This window comes from Meriones unguiculatus, chromosome 3, assembly GCF_030254825.1.
Source record: "Meriones unguiculatus strain TT.TT164.6M chromosome 3, Bangor_MerUng_6.1, whole genome shotgun sequence".
Classification (NCBI taxonomy): domain Eukaryota; kingdom Metazoa; phylum Chordata; class Mammalia; order Rodentia; family Muridae; genus Meriones; species Meriones unguiculatus.
Window position 1 is genome coordinate 82,920,322 of NC_083351.1, and position 17,422 is coordinate 82,937,743.

The window sequence follows — 17,422 nt, forward strand, 5'->3', positions numbered from 1 at the left end:
TCTATATGCTTGTACTGAACAAACAATTCTTGTTACATGGTTTTTTATTACCATTTATTTATGGTTTTTTGAGACAGGATTTCTCTGTGTAGCCTTCTCTGTCCTGGACTCTCTTTGTGGACCAGGCTGGTCTCCATCACACATTGACCTGGTTACATGTTTGTTTTTTTTAATTTTTTTATTTATTATTTGTTACAATTTATATACTTTGTATTCTAGCTGTGGTCCCCTCCCTCATCTCCTCCAAATCCCTCCCTTTCTCCCTCTTCTTTTCCTATGCCCCTCCCCTAGTCCACTGATAGAAGAGGAACTTTTATCTTCAATCTGACCCTAGCCTATCAGGTCTCAAGAAGGCTGGCTGTATCATCTTCCTCTGTGGCCTAGCAAGTCTGCACACCCAGACGAAGGTGATCAGAGAGCCAGCCACTGAGTTTAATGCCAAATTACAGCCCCTGCTCCCCTTACTAGGAAATCCACTTGGAGAATGAGTCTGTGGGCTACATCTGAACAGGAGTTTTAGGTCCTCTCCATGCATGGTCCTTGGTTGGGGGCCCAGGTTTTTGGTTTTGTTGCTCTCCTTTTGGAGCTCCTGTCCCCTCCATGTCTTTCTATCTTCCCCTTCCATGCACTCTGACAAAGTTTGGCTATGTGTCTCAGCCTCAATACCTCAATATCTCTATCAGTAGAGCCTTTCAGAAGCCATGTGGTAGGTGTCTGTCCTGTTCCCTGTCTTCTCCTGCTTCCAGTGTCTATCGCATTTGCCCTTCTGAATGAGGATTGAGCATCTTGCCTGGGGTCTTCCTTGTTGTTTAGCTTCTTTAGGAGTATAGATTTTAGTATGTTTATCCTATATTGTAAGTCTAATAACTACTTATGAATAAGTATATACCATGTATGTCTTTCTGCTTCTGGGTTACCTCATTCAAGACGATCTTTTCTAGATCCCACCATCTGCCTGCAAATTTCATGACTCTCTTGTTTTTAATAGCAGAGTAGTATTCCATTGTGTTTTAAACTTATCATTTGTCCTCTCAGAGATAAGGAACTTCACAGGGCGAGAAGACAGAGGAGGAAAGCACAGAGGCATCGTCCCTAAGTAAATAATTTATATTTAATTGTATTTTCATCACTTCTATTTTTGTGCATATCAATTTGTGTTGGAAAATCTTCCTTAAATCTTCTTTCACTGATTCACAAAAATGCACACGTGAGATAAGTGAGGGCACCATCCTCCAGAACATACCCTTTCCTGATTATGAAGAAGTGGTTTCCTGACAGGCTTAAAGCTACAGAGAGCTTGCAAAAGTAAAATGCCCAAACTGCACAAACAACAAAGCGTAGAGTGGATCACATGAAAACATTCTTTCCAGTTCAGTTTATTTCAAACCAAAGTGGTTTTGAAAGTATTACTTGTCTGAGATGATATGTAAAATGGATGACCTGTGCCCCAAGAATAATACATGGTTCTATTAATAGGAGGGATAGCACCTGAGGAGAATAATAAAAGTAATTCTAAAGAAGGAAGTTAGAAAGAAATAAGAAGATATTCTGTACAGGTAAGTGAAAATATATTGAGAAAATCATATAACTGGATTGCATCATGTATCTCCCGCATGCTGAAGGTTATAGTCACTACCATTTCATCACACCTATTATATACGTGTATGCACACACACACATATATACCATATACATTTAAATGGGACATATCCAGATATAATTGATAAGTATAGGTAAATATAGGTATTCATTCATTTGTATGAAATTAAGTCTTTCTGAATATATTAGTGTCTTTTTGTTGCTGTGATAAAATACCAAGGCAAACTTAGAGAAGAGAGAAGTTACTTGGGCTTATGGTTTTACAGTGACAAGAGTCCATCATCATGAAGCAGACATGAGGCAGCAAGCACCAGGCATGACAGCAGGAACAGGAAGCTGAGGGTGTACATCTTAAATCACAAGCTTGAAACACAGAAAGCAAGCCAACAGAAGCAGGGAGGTCTTCTGCTCCAAAGCCAACCCCCCAAGTGGCATACTTCCTCCAACAAAACCTCCTGAAACAGCACCACCAAGTGGTGGGACCAAGTGTTCCAATACGGGAGCCTTAGGGTGACATTTTTATTTAAACCACTGCACTGGCCTTGTTCTTTGTTAGGATTTACAATAAGCACACAGGACAGGTACTGGCCTGCCCTCCTCAACTGAGGGAATTGTGCTGATAAATGGACAATTGCCAGACAGAATCATGCTAGAGAAACATGAGGAGGGTAAAGAATTTTGCAAAGGCTCCATCTGAGTCCCATCTTGCATAGTCATGGGCTTTCCCATAAGAAATGATATCTAAGCTAAAAGCCACAGAATAGGATGGCATTTGGAGAATAAGATGAGTGAAAGAGTTGCATATCACATCCTGCAGAGGCAAGAACAACTATTAAAAATGTTTAAAGAGAGCAAGGGTTCTTCAAGCATTTAAAATAAATCAGTGTGAGATGATGAATAGAGGCACAGAGGCAAACAGGAGCCAGATCCCACCAAGCGCCTTTAAGGCAGTGTTTTCAACCCCCTAATGCTGCCACCCTTTAATACAGTTCCTGTGTCATGGTGACATCAAACCATAAAATGTTTTTTATTGCTACTTTGTAACTGCAATTTTACAACTGTTATGAGTTGTAACTTAAATATCTGATATGGGGCCCCCAAAGGGGTCACGACCCTTAGGCTAAGATCCTCTGCCTTAAAGATTTTCACATCCTAAAATCTAAGACCAGACTTTCAAGTGCTGAAATAAGGGAGTAACATGAGCCCAGGAATGACTGTGTGTGTCACAGTGTGCACACTGTTCCACCCTGCAGGACGGACAACCTTTTGACGTTGTGACGTGACACCATCATCTGTAAAGTTCATATCTAGGAACCACACAACTGAGGTACCAAAAAAATTGCACAGCAAATCTCATAATGCTTTAAGTAAGTGTGTGATTTTGTGTTAGGCTGATTTGTAGCTATTTTTGGTTGCCTGTATTCTGTCCACAGCGAATAAGAAATGCCTGGAAGACTAAATTGAATATGTTATTTTAATATGCTCACCTAGTCAATTGTCATGAGTGGCTTACTGCCATTTCCTCCTTCCTGATGCCCAGATTTTAAACTGGTCAAGATGAACCCAACACATCATTCCAGTTCAAGCAATTCTGATAGCATATTAGGGAAGAATTAAAAAAAAAATGTTGTAGATGAGAATGTGGGAAGATTGTAATTGGTAGATATTCTTGAAACAATTTAAGTGCAAGGTAGGAGACATGCTTCTCAGACTTAGAGCATTAAAAGATATAGGAGAAACCTACTAAAATCTGTACACCTAAAAAAAAAATCTTCTATCAGTGACATTATTAGCAAATGATTAGAAGTCAAAGCAGTAAGAAAGAATTTTTGAAGATGAAAGCTTAAATACACCATATGTTTTCAGCCTCTGCCTTGCCATGTGACCCTGGCTCACCTGAATTCACTGATTGCAGCAGCCCTCCTCCGCCTGCCTTCCAAGGGTTGATACTATAGCATGCACCATCATGCGAACCATAGCCTCCTATGAATTCTATAGCTCCACACTCTCTCTAGCATCCTTCCCTTTCAGTAATCACAGACAACTGTGTGTATGTCTCTCCTCCATCATGTTTGGCTGTGGAAGCTAGGCTGGCCTCCCTGTCACCAAGCCAGCAAGACCTCGCTTTGCCTTCCTAGGAAGATAAGCTCTTGCACACCTGAGCTGGCTGACCTGCTCCTGAACTTGAATCCCTTCTGTTTCATATACCATTAGTGGCACAGCCGGGTCCTGCATTGGTCTAGCATTGTGCCCACAGTTCCCCAAACACTTAAATGCTTTATATTTAAGAAGTCTTTGGCCTCTCTGTTTTTAATTTATATCTTCAACTTTCTTCAAATCATACCTCCTAGGCTCAGTTATTGAACTCCAGCCAAACACGATGGGGAAAGGCACACATATGATGCTCTGTGACTACTGAAATGAAAGGACAATAGAGACCATGGGACAATATAACACACAAGAGGACATGCTAGGCATGATAGTACATGACAATAATCTCAACCCGTGGGAGGCAGAGGAGTGAGTTCAGGTAAGCCAGAGTTACATATCAAGACCTAGTCTCAAGATATACTGAAAGAAAAAGAAAAAGGAAAGAATTTAATACTTAATACTAAATGCTAGCTGGACATGAAGCAGTACACTGTCCTTAGGCAGAAATTTGGGGATCATGGCACACCGCAACAAACACCAGCATATTTACTTCTAAATGTCTGTCCTAAGTTACCATCGCTGGTCATAAACACACACAACACACAGCATGCAATATGTTAGATGGGCTTGGGAAAGTAATTGGGAGAAGCGTTGGTGCTGTTATAAAACAGAGTTAGAAAGCTGGGTTACTGTCACTTGGCCAGGACCTGGTTTATCTTGCTTGTATGAAGTAATGGCTTACAATCTTAATGTTTTTAAATAGCCCTGAGCAAATCTCTGATTAAAAAAAAAAAAGTGAGTGAGCTCATTTACAGACAGGCTTATTGGTGTCTTGATGTAAATCACGATTCCAAGCCACAAACAAATCTGCATTCTCTACTTTCTCTTTTATGGCTTCTAGCAATGCTACCCCTGCCCCCAACCTCTTTCTCTTGGCCAGAAAGAGTCTAAAGTAATAGCCCCATTACCACACGGATTCTTTTCTATTTAGGTAGAAGCATGCATCATTACAGAAGACTACACAAAGAATAAACACAAAGTACTCTACTGGCTGGGAAGACTTGAAACCTGACTTCATTGCCAGCTTAAAGAGACAGAAACAAACTGCAAAGCAAGTTTCTGAATAATGTACTAATATTTAAAAGGCATTTAAATTTTTATTATAGTTGTTGCTGAGTTACTGAGGGAAGGGAAAAATTAGAAGGACCAATAGGAACTTTCAAGAGGAAGACACTATTAAAATTTACATGGGTAAAAATAAAGTTTAGGGATTTTTCAAGCACTTGAAACAAACAAGAAGTGGCTATTAAAGTGTTTTATTAGAACGAGACACCATGATTTGAAACTAGGCCACTCATGAAAGTGAGAAGTATGAAGGGAAATTTTACTCCACTAAGAAACAGGTAACTGTAATGGGTAATTAGCGTCAGTACATGTAGAACAAATTTGGACAAACAGGATATGTTAGTCAGCTTCCTGTTACTATAACAAAATACCTGATATAATGAAATTCCAAGGGGAAAGGGCATGTTGTGGAACATGACTGCAAGCCCCAGTCCATGATCCAGTGATCCCTATCGTTCCTTCGAGACAGCACATCATGGCAGGAACATGCATCAGAGTGAAAACTGCTTGTGTCTCTTAATCCTAGAGAAAAGCGAGCAGAAAGAGAACCTGGTCCACAGTTTCCTTCTAGGGCATGTCTCCTCTCACAAAAGGCCCCACTCCTTAAGGTTCCACTGTTTCTCACTAGCACCATCTGGGGACCAGCCTTTAACACATAAGCCTTCAGGGACACTCAACAGCCAAGGTACAGCACAACACCACTGGATTCTTACCAGAAGAAACCATTCTTAATCTCAAATGGGTACACAGTTGGCATTGCTGCTCAGATAGAAAGGTATCCTGGGACTCAGGAGTCCAGGAACCACACATCTCTGACAGGAAGCCTCCTCAGCAGAGGCATTGCAGCCCCAGGGAGGATGTCCCTGGCTGAGCTGGAGTGCTACAGTGCAACAGCTCAGCTTCATGATCCACTTCAACACTGCAGCTCCCAGGAGAGGGTCCCCCAGATGAGCTGAGGTGCTCAGGAGCCTCAACCCTGCTTTACTTCTTTGCTTATACCCTTCTATGCTTCTTGGCTTTTTCTGATGAAAGAGTCACTCCAGGCAGCACATCTCATAAAAGAGATTTACTGGGATGGACAAATTCAAGGTTTGGAGAGATGAATGCAGGGGTGGTTACTTCTGCTCCTGGTAGAGGACAGCAGAAAACTGAACAGTAGGCAGGGCTTATATAGGATTTCTTAGGGGGCGAGCTTTCCAGGACAGAGCTTTTCAGAGTGAGGATTAGTGGGATTTTAAATCCTGAGAACGGGAGAGCACAGGGAATGGTAGGTTTTCCTGTTTAGGAATGGGTGGGATTTTTCTTGCAGACTGGAGTCTGGGCACTCTCCTGCCTCAGAGTTGGGAATGACACTGACAGCCATTAGAAAATGAACACTACAACCATTAGGGGAGTGTGTGTGGGGAGGGCCTAGTTGCTGAAGCTCTTCAGGTTGGGGCCTGGTCATTTTCCTGCCTTGAGGGTTAACAGAGTTTACAAATGGACTTCTTTCCTGATGTTTGAGTCAGGTGAATAGCCAACAACCATCAAAACTGGGGAAAAAATGCAATAGATACCAAAAAGATGAAGAAAATAAAAAAGAGATGTTGAGAGAGATTGTATGAAGGAAATAAGCTGGAACTCAGTAGATTCTGAAGTACATTAATGAAAGATAAACTTGATTTCAGAAACCAGAGGTAAAAGCCATACTATTTTTAACTCTTACTACTTATGAATACATATATATCCATATATATATATATATATATATATATATATATATATATATATTTGACAACTTCATGCAGGTGTATAATGAATCTTAATCCTCGTCTCCTATTACCTTGTCTTTACTCTCTTTTTCCCCTAAACCTCTTCTCAACAAGTTCCCCTCTCATTTTCATGTCTCTTTTTGTCTGTGTGGCCCACTGAGTTTAAGTAGAATTTGATACAATAGCAATGATATTATTTTCTGATGCAGGAGAAACTTATCGCTGGTTACACAATGAAGGGGACCCCATTACCCCAGCCATTATTAGTTATTAAGAGTTTGTTGGGGAGGTATGGATCGCACAAACAGTTCCCTTTCTGTATCATACACAATCACAGCTGAAGTGAGTACATGACTGCATTAACCATGTTATGTACAGAAAGACATCAGTTATCAGGTCTTCCTCAAACTGATTATTTCAGTCTTTCCACTTTCTCTACATTGCTGTTCCCTGAGCCTTGGTGGAAGAGCAGCTCTATTTATGTGCTATTTACAACTGCACACTCCATAACCACTTATTCTCATCATATTGACATTTGTGAGATTCGGTATGAATGTCCATTCGTTGCAAAATGAATCTTCTCTGATGAGGACTGAGAAATGCACTAATCCATGATACTAAAACAAGTATTTCAAAGGCAGTTTGATACTACTACCTTCATTTAATAAAGTGACAATAATATGTTCTCCTCTACTGATGATGAATCTCCAGCTGCAAGCTCTTGACCAAGCTTACAGTACCAGCCATGAGTTCTTGCCTATGGAGCCTTAAATTAAATCAGGAAATGGTTGGTTACCACCATAACAGTTGTACCACTGTTGTGCTAGTGGGCATAGGTTGAAAACAAAGACTAATGGAGAAACAAAACTTAAGAGTGGAGATAGATGGGAAAGTAAAGGTAGAGAGTGGTATATGGATACCACTCTAATACTAAGGGTATTTGATAAAACATGTGACTTTTTAATGATTCATAAAACATGACTTATAGAGACTTGAAATTCTTTTTTCCATAAAGAGGTGGACCTTCTTAGCCTAAAATGACCCTATTGTACCAGCCCTTGGATCTGTCTGTGCAAAGAACAATAAAGAGGAGGAAGAAAATGAATTCCAGGGAAGGGAGCATGAGAGAAAAGAAGTACAAAGTAATGGAAACAAAGAGGAGCAAAGTGCAAGAGCAAATAAAGCTTTATCTTTCAATACAAGCCAGACACTACAAATATATTATCTCATTAAACCTTTACCATTGCCCTAAGGGGCAAAAAAATGCAGTTGAAGAAACAGAGGATGAAGTGACTTCCTCATGAACATAGAGCAGCATTGAAGCTGAGGCTGTGTCCATGATTTACTGTCACATGTTCTCAGTAGGAGAAAAAGACTACATATCAAGGGTTGCAGACACACAGGAGAAAAACTGAAGTGACTCATGACAAACAGAAAAAAAAAACATTCTCAAATGTGGTATTAAAGTATTACATAAGACACCAACAGTCATATTCAAAGGTGTCATTGTAATGTTACAAGAAATTCCTTCAGAAAATTAAAGGAAGGAAAAATATGGAATGGTGGAAAGAGAGTTGTATAGTCAACTAAGACATAGTCAGAAAACTGTAAATAATGAAGACAGTGTCATTTTTTTCTTCTGGCATAAAAGTGTTGCCAGATTGTGGAAATACTTCAAAAATTGTATGGAGACCCCCCCCCCCCCTCAGAGAGGAGTCATCATTCCTCTCCCATCCCCCAGCTCCTTCTCCCAGCCAGCACTCTCGCAGCCACTCTGATTTCGGGAAATCAAAACTCCAGGAAATTCAGTGTTTGCTCTTGGCAGCAATTCCTTTCTCTTCAAGCCCCCCCCAACCCCATTTCCTATTCCATCTCCAGCTTATGTCCTTCACAAGCACCTCCAAATAAAAGTGCTGCTCACTATCTGGGTCAAAGTGTCTTCTTCATAGTGATTTCCTTCAAGGCTGTTAGCTCTAGTCCATATAGGACAAATAGATGGGTAAATGCAAAATGCCTCTTCCCTGGCCAAAACATTTCTGAAATTGTTTATTTCATGAGAAATGCATGACAGATGGTGTGAGGAGTGGTGAGGCATTCAGAACAGAGCGAAGTTTCCTACTGTTCTGTCAGATGTTTCCACTCTCTGTTCCATCCATTAAATGCTGACTTATTTTTCTTCCCCTAACTTCAGTTTGGCTTTTTGAAAAATAATGCTTTTGGTATTCCTTTAAGATTTTATGTTCCTACTGAAAAACTCAATGTGAAGTGTAACCTTTGCACAACATAAAATTAGTGGCTGGGAGCATCCAGTGGTAACTATCGCAGCATATAGAATATGCTGTAGCGTGCTCAGGTTACCAGCCATCATTCAAGTCATTAAATTCAATGTGTAGATTGGCACATAAGTCATTTTGTTTAGTGTTAAAACTCAAGATGCCTGACTTATCACTCAAGGTTGGTATGATGGGTTTGTGACATGTTACTTGCTTTATCATCAGGATGACTCTGTTATTCTACATTAGGGTAAACCATGAATAACTTTCTCAGAGCAGCATTCTCCACTTTGTGACCAAGAATGAATGAAAACATAAGATCAAAGCATTGTTGTGAATACACAACACGTGTGTATACACATGTGTATACACATGCAACTTTCAAGACGATATTGAATAAATGAGCTCTCAAATGTGCTCTGCCCCCTTGACTCCTACATGGCCCATGTATGTCATGCCTCCTGCATACTTTCAGGTCCCTTTTGTCTACTTCGCCTTTATGAGTCCCCTGAGTAACACCTTTGGAAAGAAGCAATAGTGTCTAGAAGAAAACTTGTGGAGGTATAGAGGGTGATGTTTCAAATGGGCATTCCAGACAAGTATCACATTTTTATTCCTCCTGCTGAGTCAGACCCTTTGGAGAAAGGAGTGACCTGTGGAGGCCAATCTGTGATAACAATTTGTATTCCTTTTGGGAAATGACCATTAAGAATGCTACCCAAGTGGAAGACCCTCATTACAGGAGACTTGTTTTTTTCACAACAAAACTTTCTTTGCTTAAAATTAAAAGAATATTTTCAAGGTTACTCTGGAAATAAATGGACTCTACTTGGCAATCTTCTCAAAATGGAAAGTACTGATGCTTCCTCTGCCAGCTTTCTGTGCATAACTGACCAAAGCATTGAGAAAAATAAAATAAAATAAAAGAACCCTAAACTCATCTGCTTTAATTGTCTGATGGAACACCAAATCAATTTAGAGAATTATTACTTTATTTTTATAGAAAATATTTGCCAAATAGGTTGACATCTGTAATTGTTTTTTTTTTTATTTTATTTTTTATTTTTTTAAACACAGCATTCGGTAGCATAATTGGCAAAAACTCTGTTGTCGATAGAGTCCTAATGATAATTACAAACTGAGAAGAAAACTGGAATATTGAAATCTGGGTAATTTGAAGCAGCTCTGTGTGTGTGTGTGTGTGTGTGTGTGTGTGTGTGTGTGTTACTAAAAGGAGTGAGATGTAAAGAGTTGCCTTTTGGATTTTTTTGCAGTTAGAATTGAAATCTGTGACATGCCTGAATGAGTACTTCAGCTTTTTAGAATATGTGGGCCTGGGAGGTGGTGCTGGGTATGCACAGGTATGCTCTCCTATGTGGGCATGCATGGAGGCCAAAGGCTGACATCTTTGTCTATGGCCCTCTACCTTATCTTTTGAAAACAGGTTCTCTCATTGAAGCTGGGCCCCTCTATTTTGGCTATACTGGAAGACCAGCAGGGACTCCAGGGTCTGTTTATGTTGCCCCACAAAGCTATGGTTCTTAAAACACACTGTCACACCTTTTCTGTGAGTGCTGTATATTCTCGCTCAGGCCCTCCTTCATCTGTAGTAGGTTTGCTACCACTAAGCCAGCCGCCAGCCCTCTAGAGGACCTTTCACATAGGATTAATAAACCAATTTGAGGGTGCTCTCTGGGTCTGCTACCAGTTCAGTTCAAATGCTGCCAGAGTGCCTCTCCTTTGCTGTCTCAATTACTTTTGCCCCATCTTCTTAGTTTTATTCATTGTACTTATGCTTTTCTGAAAAAAATCTATCTGTTCCCTACTAGCTTTCTTCCTTCTGGAGCTAAGATACAAAAGTTGGGAAGGGCATGCAAATGCTTGGCTTTCCCTTGGCTATCTGTTCCATACCTGGCATCCAGTGGGAGAGTGCAGGGTATCTATCAGATTAAACAACTTAAAACTGTGCCCCCACACACATTTCACCATCTAGTTTCAGCTATTCTCTATCAACAGCTCAACTATCAACTCTCCATACAAAAATATTAAAGGACACTTTCCAGAAACTAACAGAATACAGGTTAGACAATCTGAGAGAGAAAAGGCAGATTGGGAAAAGCAAATGTAGTTCACTTTAATTGCATGCTCGTCATTCTAAAGAGGGAAGATATTCTAAGAAGCGTATTTTCAAAAGCCAATAGAAACAGTTTTCTCTCAGCAGAACATGTCAGTCAGCTTCTTGTTCTTCTAGCGAGTGAGATTCAGAGCCATTCCATTGTTAAGACTCAGAGCGCGGGAGCAACCTGAACATCTACGGCCTCAAAGATTCCGTATCTTGTTATACACTCAGCCCGGTTGCCCTGAGAACTAACTTTCTTCATCTACCAGTCCTGGTTTTTGCCTCCGTTTGTGAGGGTGGACACTGCCTTGACTCAGCTGCTTGTCACCACGGTCCAAGCCAAAACATGGTTGCTTCTGCATTCGGAGTTCTGCATTTGGGGTTAAAACTGAACCGGATTCTGAGAATGTCTCCTAAGGTCTGATCCATAGCTGAGGATCTGAGGCAACCTGATGGCTGCTGGGAAAGGAAAGGTCACTTTTCTTCAGGGACAAGTTCCCCATGTCCCAGTTCTTAAGCATATGGGCAGAGCTAATTGGATTCAATGGATTAAAACAAACAAACAAACAAACAAACAAACATCAAAGGAGGATAGGAAGCCAGAATGGAGATATTTAGGGAATTACGGGGGGGGGGGGGGGGGGGAAGGGTGGCAGTGGAGAACAATGGGTGGATAGTGAAAGGAAAAGTAGGAGCTGACCAAGTTCTCAACACAAAAGAGATTTATTTGTCCCAGAGGGACAGAGGGCAGGGAATGAGACAAACACAGGAGATGAGGGAGAAGGGAACAAGGGAGAGGGAGGAAGGGAATTTGCCCTGGGGAACAAAGGACTGACTCTAAAGAGCAGGCAAATGTGGTCCATTGGAAACTGACAATTTATAAAGGTGCAACAAGAAATTTGTGTTAGAATGAGGTGTTTAATTTTAATTGGGCATGTCAATCAGGTGAGCCAAAAGAGGGCTTTGGATGGCTGGACTTCAATACTTTGATAGCTGGACCTTGGTAGTCAGCCTTAGGAAGAGCAGTGGCCAAATAAGGGAATAAACCTTGGCGGCTAGCTTTAGAAATGTAATCTAATGGTTTTTAGCTAGGCAGAGGGAGTGGGGGAGAACAAAGCTAACCATGCTTGTGCTGGCCAAAGTCCCTTTAGGTAAGATCAAGATACACTAAAAACAAGCATAAAACCTTCAAAAGAACAATAAACTCTTAAGGTCTGTATTCATCAACTTAGCTGTTAATGTCCAGTAATTGAGAAATTCCTTTTTATAGACGCATTTATATTTTATTATTATTGTTATTATTGAGAGTGAGTATACACACATGTACCCATCATGGCACACATGTGAAGGTCAGAAGACAGCACTGTGGAGTCAGTTCTCTCTGTCTACTTTTGCTTGGGTTCTGGGGAAGAAACTTAGTTCAGCAGTGTGTGTAGCAAGAACCTTTGTCCACTGAGCCATCTCATTAGCCCACCAATTTTTATATTTTAAGAAACATGGTGATGATTTGATTTAAAAGACAGAAACTTCATCACTTATTCCTGGATTAGCAGATCCCTGGGCATGCTCACATTCTTCCATCCAACTATAGTAAAACCTGTTTGTTCAACACTTGGAGATCCTCCTGAAGAATCCATTTCCCAGTGTTTTATTACACATGCTTGCTCCATGCTGTCACCTCACTATTTGTCTGGCATGTGCTTTGTCTGGCTAACTTGTTTCTTGTGTAGACACTGGTGTGTGGGTGAATAGTGATTTTTCAATTTAATTTTAAGCTTTCTCAGGTTCCTAAGAATGACTTCTAAGTAATAATTTTATCCTTTGAGCTTTTGGAAGACTAGGGATATGAATGGGATAAGAAAATACTGTTTTAAAAGTAAGTACTTTTAAAGCAAAACTAGGTCTGATTTTTAAAGTCACTTCTCAATATAAAATTAATTTAAAACCAATAAACATTGTATATATTTATGGTCATATGATACTTTAAAAGATTATATTTATGTTGTAAAAATTCTGAATAGAATGAATGAACTTCTGCATTATGTCACATACCATTTTCACAAGAGGAACACTTAATATCCATTCTCTTACAGATTTTCAAGAACATAATATTCTGTTCTTAACTCTAGTAAATATTTTGTATAATATAATTTTTGAATGTATTCTTTCTAACTGAAATTTGGTATTTTGCAGCCAGCATTTTCTCCAATTTCCTATATCCCCAACACATTGAACCTGGTAAACAGCATTATGCTTTCTGCTCCTGAGTTCCAGTGTTTCGGCTCCACAGGTTGAGACCCTGTGTAACCCGGTTTGCTAGTTAACGCTGATGTCTGTAGAATCATCTAGGATAAGCCTCTGAGCTCCGTGGCGAAGGATGATCTAGATCAATATTAGGCATGTGAGCTAGAAAGTGCAGCCCGGGGAAGGGTAGGACCATCACACTGATCCTGGTCACAGGATCTCATACACAGGAGAAAGCCAGATAAGCAGGAGTGTTCACTGCTGTTTCTTGACTCTGGAGGAATATGACCTCTGCCTCCAGCTGCAGTCATCCTGCCTTTCTACACTTTGAATGATGAGCCTCAGCTGTTTTTGTCAGGGTATTTTTAGCACAACAAGAGAACAAACAATTAATACACCCAGTAGGTCTTTTTTTTAATTCTTTATTACACTTTATTCACTTTGTATCCCCCCTGTGGTTCCCTCCCTCCTCCCATCCCAATCCTTCCCTTCCTCCCCACTCTGCACTCATGCCCTCCCCAAGTCCACTGATAGGGGAGGTCTTTCTCTCCTTCCTTCTGATCCTAGTCTATCAGATCTCATCAGGAGTGACTGCATCGTCTTCCTCTGTGGCCTGGTAAGGCTGCTCCCCCCTTAAGGGGAGGTGATTAAACAGCAGGCCAATCAGTTCATGTCAGAGACAGTCCTATTACTATGGAACCCACTTGGACACTGAACTGCCATGGGCTACATCTGTGCAAGGGTCTTAGGTTATCTCCATGCATGGTCCTTGGTTGGAGTACCAGTCTCAGGGAAGACCCCTGTGCTCAATTTTTTTGGTTCTGTTGCTCTCCTTGTGGAGTTCCTGACCTGAGTCTGAGGTGGATCCAAGATGGCAGTGCCAGCATGAGTCTCTTTCTGACCAGCAGCACAGCAGGATAGGCACAATGACCAGCAGTCAGAACTCTCGGCCCTAATACACCCAGTGTTTTTAAATATAAGAATGTCTCCTGTTGAATCACATAATCAGTGTCCCAAATAAAACAAAACATATTTACATGAGCAAATATGTACTAACCAAAATTGTATATTTATTACTCTCCATTTCTTTACTGTAGAGTTTTCTAAAATTTCAAAGAAATGTATTATAAAATTATATTGACTTTATAATTTACTTTTATTTATTGTATAACTATGTATTAGTAACTACTATAATATATTTTAAAATTATTATAAATCTAATCATTATTCTTTCTATGTAAGATTTCTCCATATCCTAGCTGTGAACTTTTTCTATGAACTTATACACTCTGAATCATAAGACATGTGAAGTATTCTATTTAGTGGCTATGTTATATAAATAATACACTGCTGGGACATGAAGCAGTTTATTAATAGGCATGAGATCAATAGTCTTATAGTTTAATCGGTATACACATGCACAATAGGTGAAATACGCATATAACAATATTGAAAAGTTTTTGTGACATATGGCTATACAGCCTCCAGAAAGTTTGTATACACACACAACACACACACACACACACACACACACACACACACACACACACACTTAAAGCATAGACAATTTTAAAAGTAAGAGTTCTATCTCAGTTATGAGAAGGCTAGGGGTCACTAGCCAGCTTCTTGGCTGGTTGCCAAACTGTATCTTCAGAAACAGTTTTCTCACATTTGGCTTTTATGGTCTGTGTTAAAAATTGCTGCTTCACTCAGGTTATTGTGTTATGATCACTGATTCAAAGCAGAAGTTCCAAAGTTAGAAAACCTGAGCAAAAAAAAAAAAAAAAAACCAAAGAAGTTAGCTAGGGGAATCCATCATTTGCATCCATTCCCTCTTTTTTACCAGTCCTCTCTTATCACAGGGGGCTGGTGGTGGCTGTGTCAGCCTTCCATATTCTACCTTAGGGAGATGCAGAGGGAAGGAAGTTTGAATATTTGTGTCCTTGTATGGAGCTCCTGGCAGGCACTATGTCTAGAACGAGGCTTTTGATGTGGGAGTTGTTCTTGACTTCGATAAAGGACAGGTGCTCTATGAATGATTTGTAGCTCCTCTGCAAAGGTTATTTATTTATTGAATAATCTTTATTTCATTTTCTTGTGCATCTCCTTATTTTGTAAGATAAGGCCTGTAAGATGTTCCAGGCCTGTAGCTTTTATTTTATTTTATTTTATTTTATTTTATTTTATTTTATTTTATTTTTATTGTCTGCCTTTGTCCTCAAATAAGACATTTCACTGGAAAGCACTAGTGGTGGTTGCTATTTTAAAGTCAGAATAGTGTCACAAATAAACATTTCCATGAGGTTGTTTAGTACAGTATCTTCTGATCAGAAGACATTTTCTTCCATTTTAATCCAAGTCTTACTGCTACTATAACGTGTAATAACTTCATAAGAACTTCATGTATGCATATAAAATATCTAAACTCAAGGCTGCTCTTTGTGTCTTGCGTTCATTAAGACAAATACAGTCTTTCTTAAGCATACAATTGGCTTTCTTTAATAGAAATAGGACCAAGGTGGTCTATAGAGTGTTTTTAAAAATAATAATCACTTTGCTGTAATGAATGCACAAATAAAAACACCACACTGCTAGACTAAACCAGCCACTCCAACACTTGTCCAGCCCTAAACTCCATATGTCTCAATGAAATCCTAGACCTTTATTTAGCACAGCCACTCTGAAAGGTACTTCCTTGATATGCAGAACCTGAAATCTCAGCTCCGTGAATCATAAGGAGAAGGTCCAACTGGGCCTAAACCACTTTTAGTCCAGTTTCTCTTCTCCAGTAAACAACTCCAAGAATCAGAAAAGAAATATAAATTTTGTAGGGCAAAGTGGAGGTTCGTCAGAATGTATGGAGCTCCATGCCAGTTGCTGTTCAGGGAACAATGCAGGAGAAAGGATAGAAAGACTGGAAGAGACAGAGGATCAGGAAGTTTGCTGTGAGAGAGTGTCTCCTAGTAGTGTCAGAAGTTACACCCACAAAGTTTCAACAACTTGACTGCATGACAGCTTCATGGTGATCTGAAAAGGACAGCAACAATACACATGCTACAGTGGAAAGTCACATGCTCAGCCCTTGTGAATTACAGGTAACCCAGGAATGCTGGGAGTGACAGAAATAGTCTTCCACAAGGAAGGGTACACCAACTGGTCAGCTCTGAAAACATACACACAAATAACAGTGTACAGACTGAACTTGTTATATTTAGGAATGTATATGTATGTATGCAAACATGCATGTAATGATAATTACATTAATTAAAAAAGAGAACCCATAAATTTGAAAGAGAGCAAGAGGTATATAGAAAAGATTTAGAGGGTGTGTGGGGGGGAATAGAAGGGAGAAAAGTTATAATTACATTATAACCTTAAAAATAAAGTAACCAAAACAAAAGAGAATGCATTCATCTGTGATAAATTCAATAAGAATTGTACTCAATTCTTATCTGTAAGCGAGTGTACAGTGATAGAGACCATTAGAAGCCGAGCTAAACAGAGAACAGTAGTGGAATGAATTGGTTTGAACAGAGTGGCTTGGTCATTAGGAGTGGCACTACCAGGAGGTGTGTACTTGTTGAGGTAGGTGTGGCCTGTTGGAGGAAGTGTCCTGGGGGGTGAGCTTTGCAGTTATGAATGCTCATGCTAGGCTCAGTGTCTCTCTTCCTGCTTCCTGTCTGTCTGAAAATTGAACTATCAGCTCCTTCTCCAGTACCTTGTCTGTCTGCATACCACCATCTGCCATGACGATATGGACAAAACTTCTGAACTGTAAGCCAGCCCCAATGAAGTGTTTTCCTTTATGAGAGTTGCTGTGGCCATGGTGTTCCTTCACAGCAATGGGAACCCTAACTAAGACATGGGGAATACATCAGTTGCTCTGATAGTACATCCAGAGATCTGGAGAGATGGCTCAATGAGTAAAACCACCTGTGGCCATATCTGATGACCTATAGTTCCTGGTGCACATAGTGAAAGCAAGAACCAACTCCTTCTCCAAGTTGTCATTTGACTTCTACAAACATGCTGTGGCACGTGCATGTCCCTCACACTAAATAAATAAACAAACAAATAAATAAATAAGCATCAGTTTTGTTAGTAAATTATTGTCTAAGTGAAAAAAATGAAGTTTATATAAACAATGATTTTTCCAGATG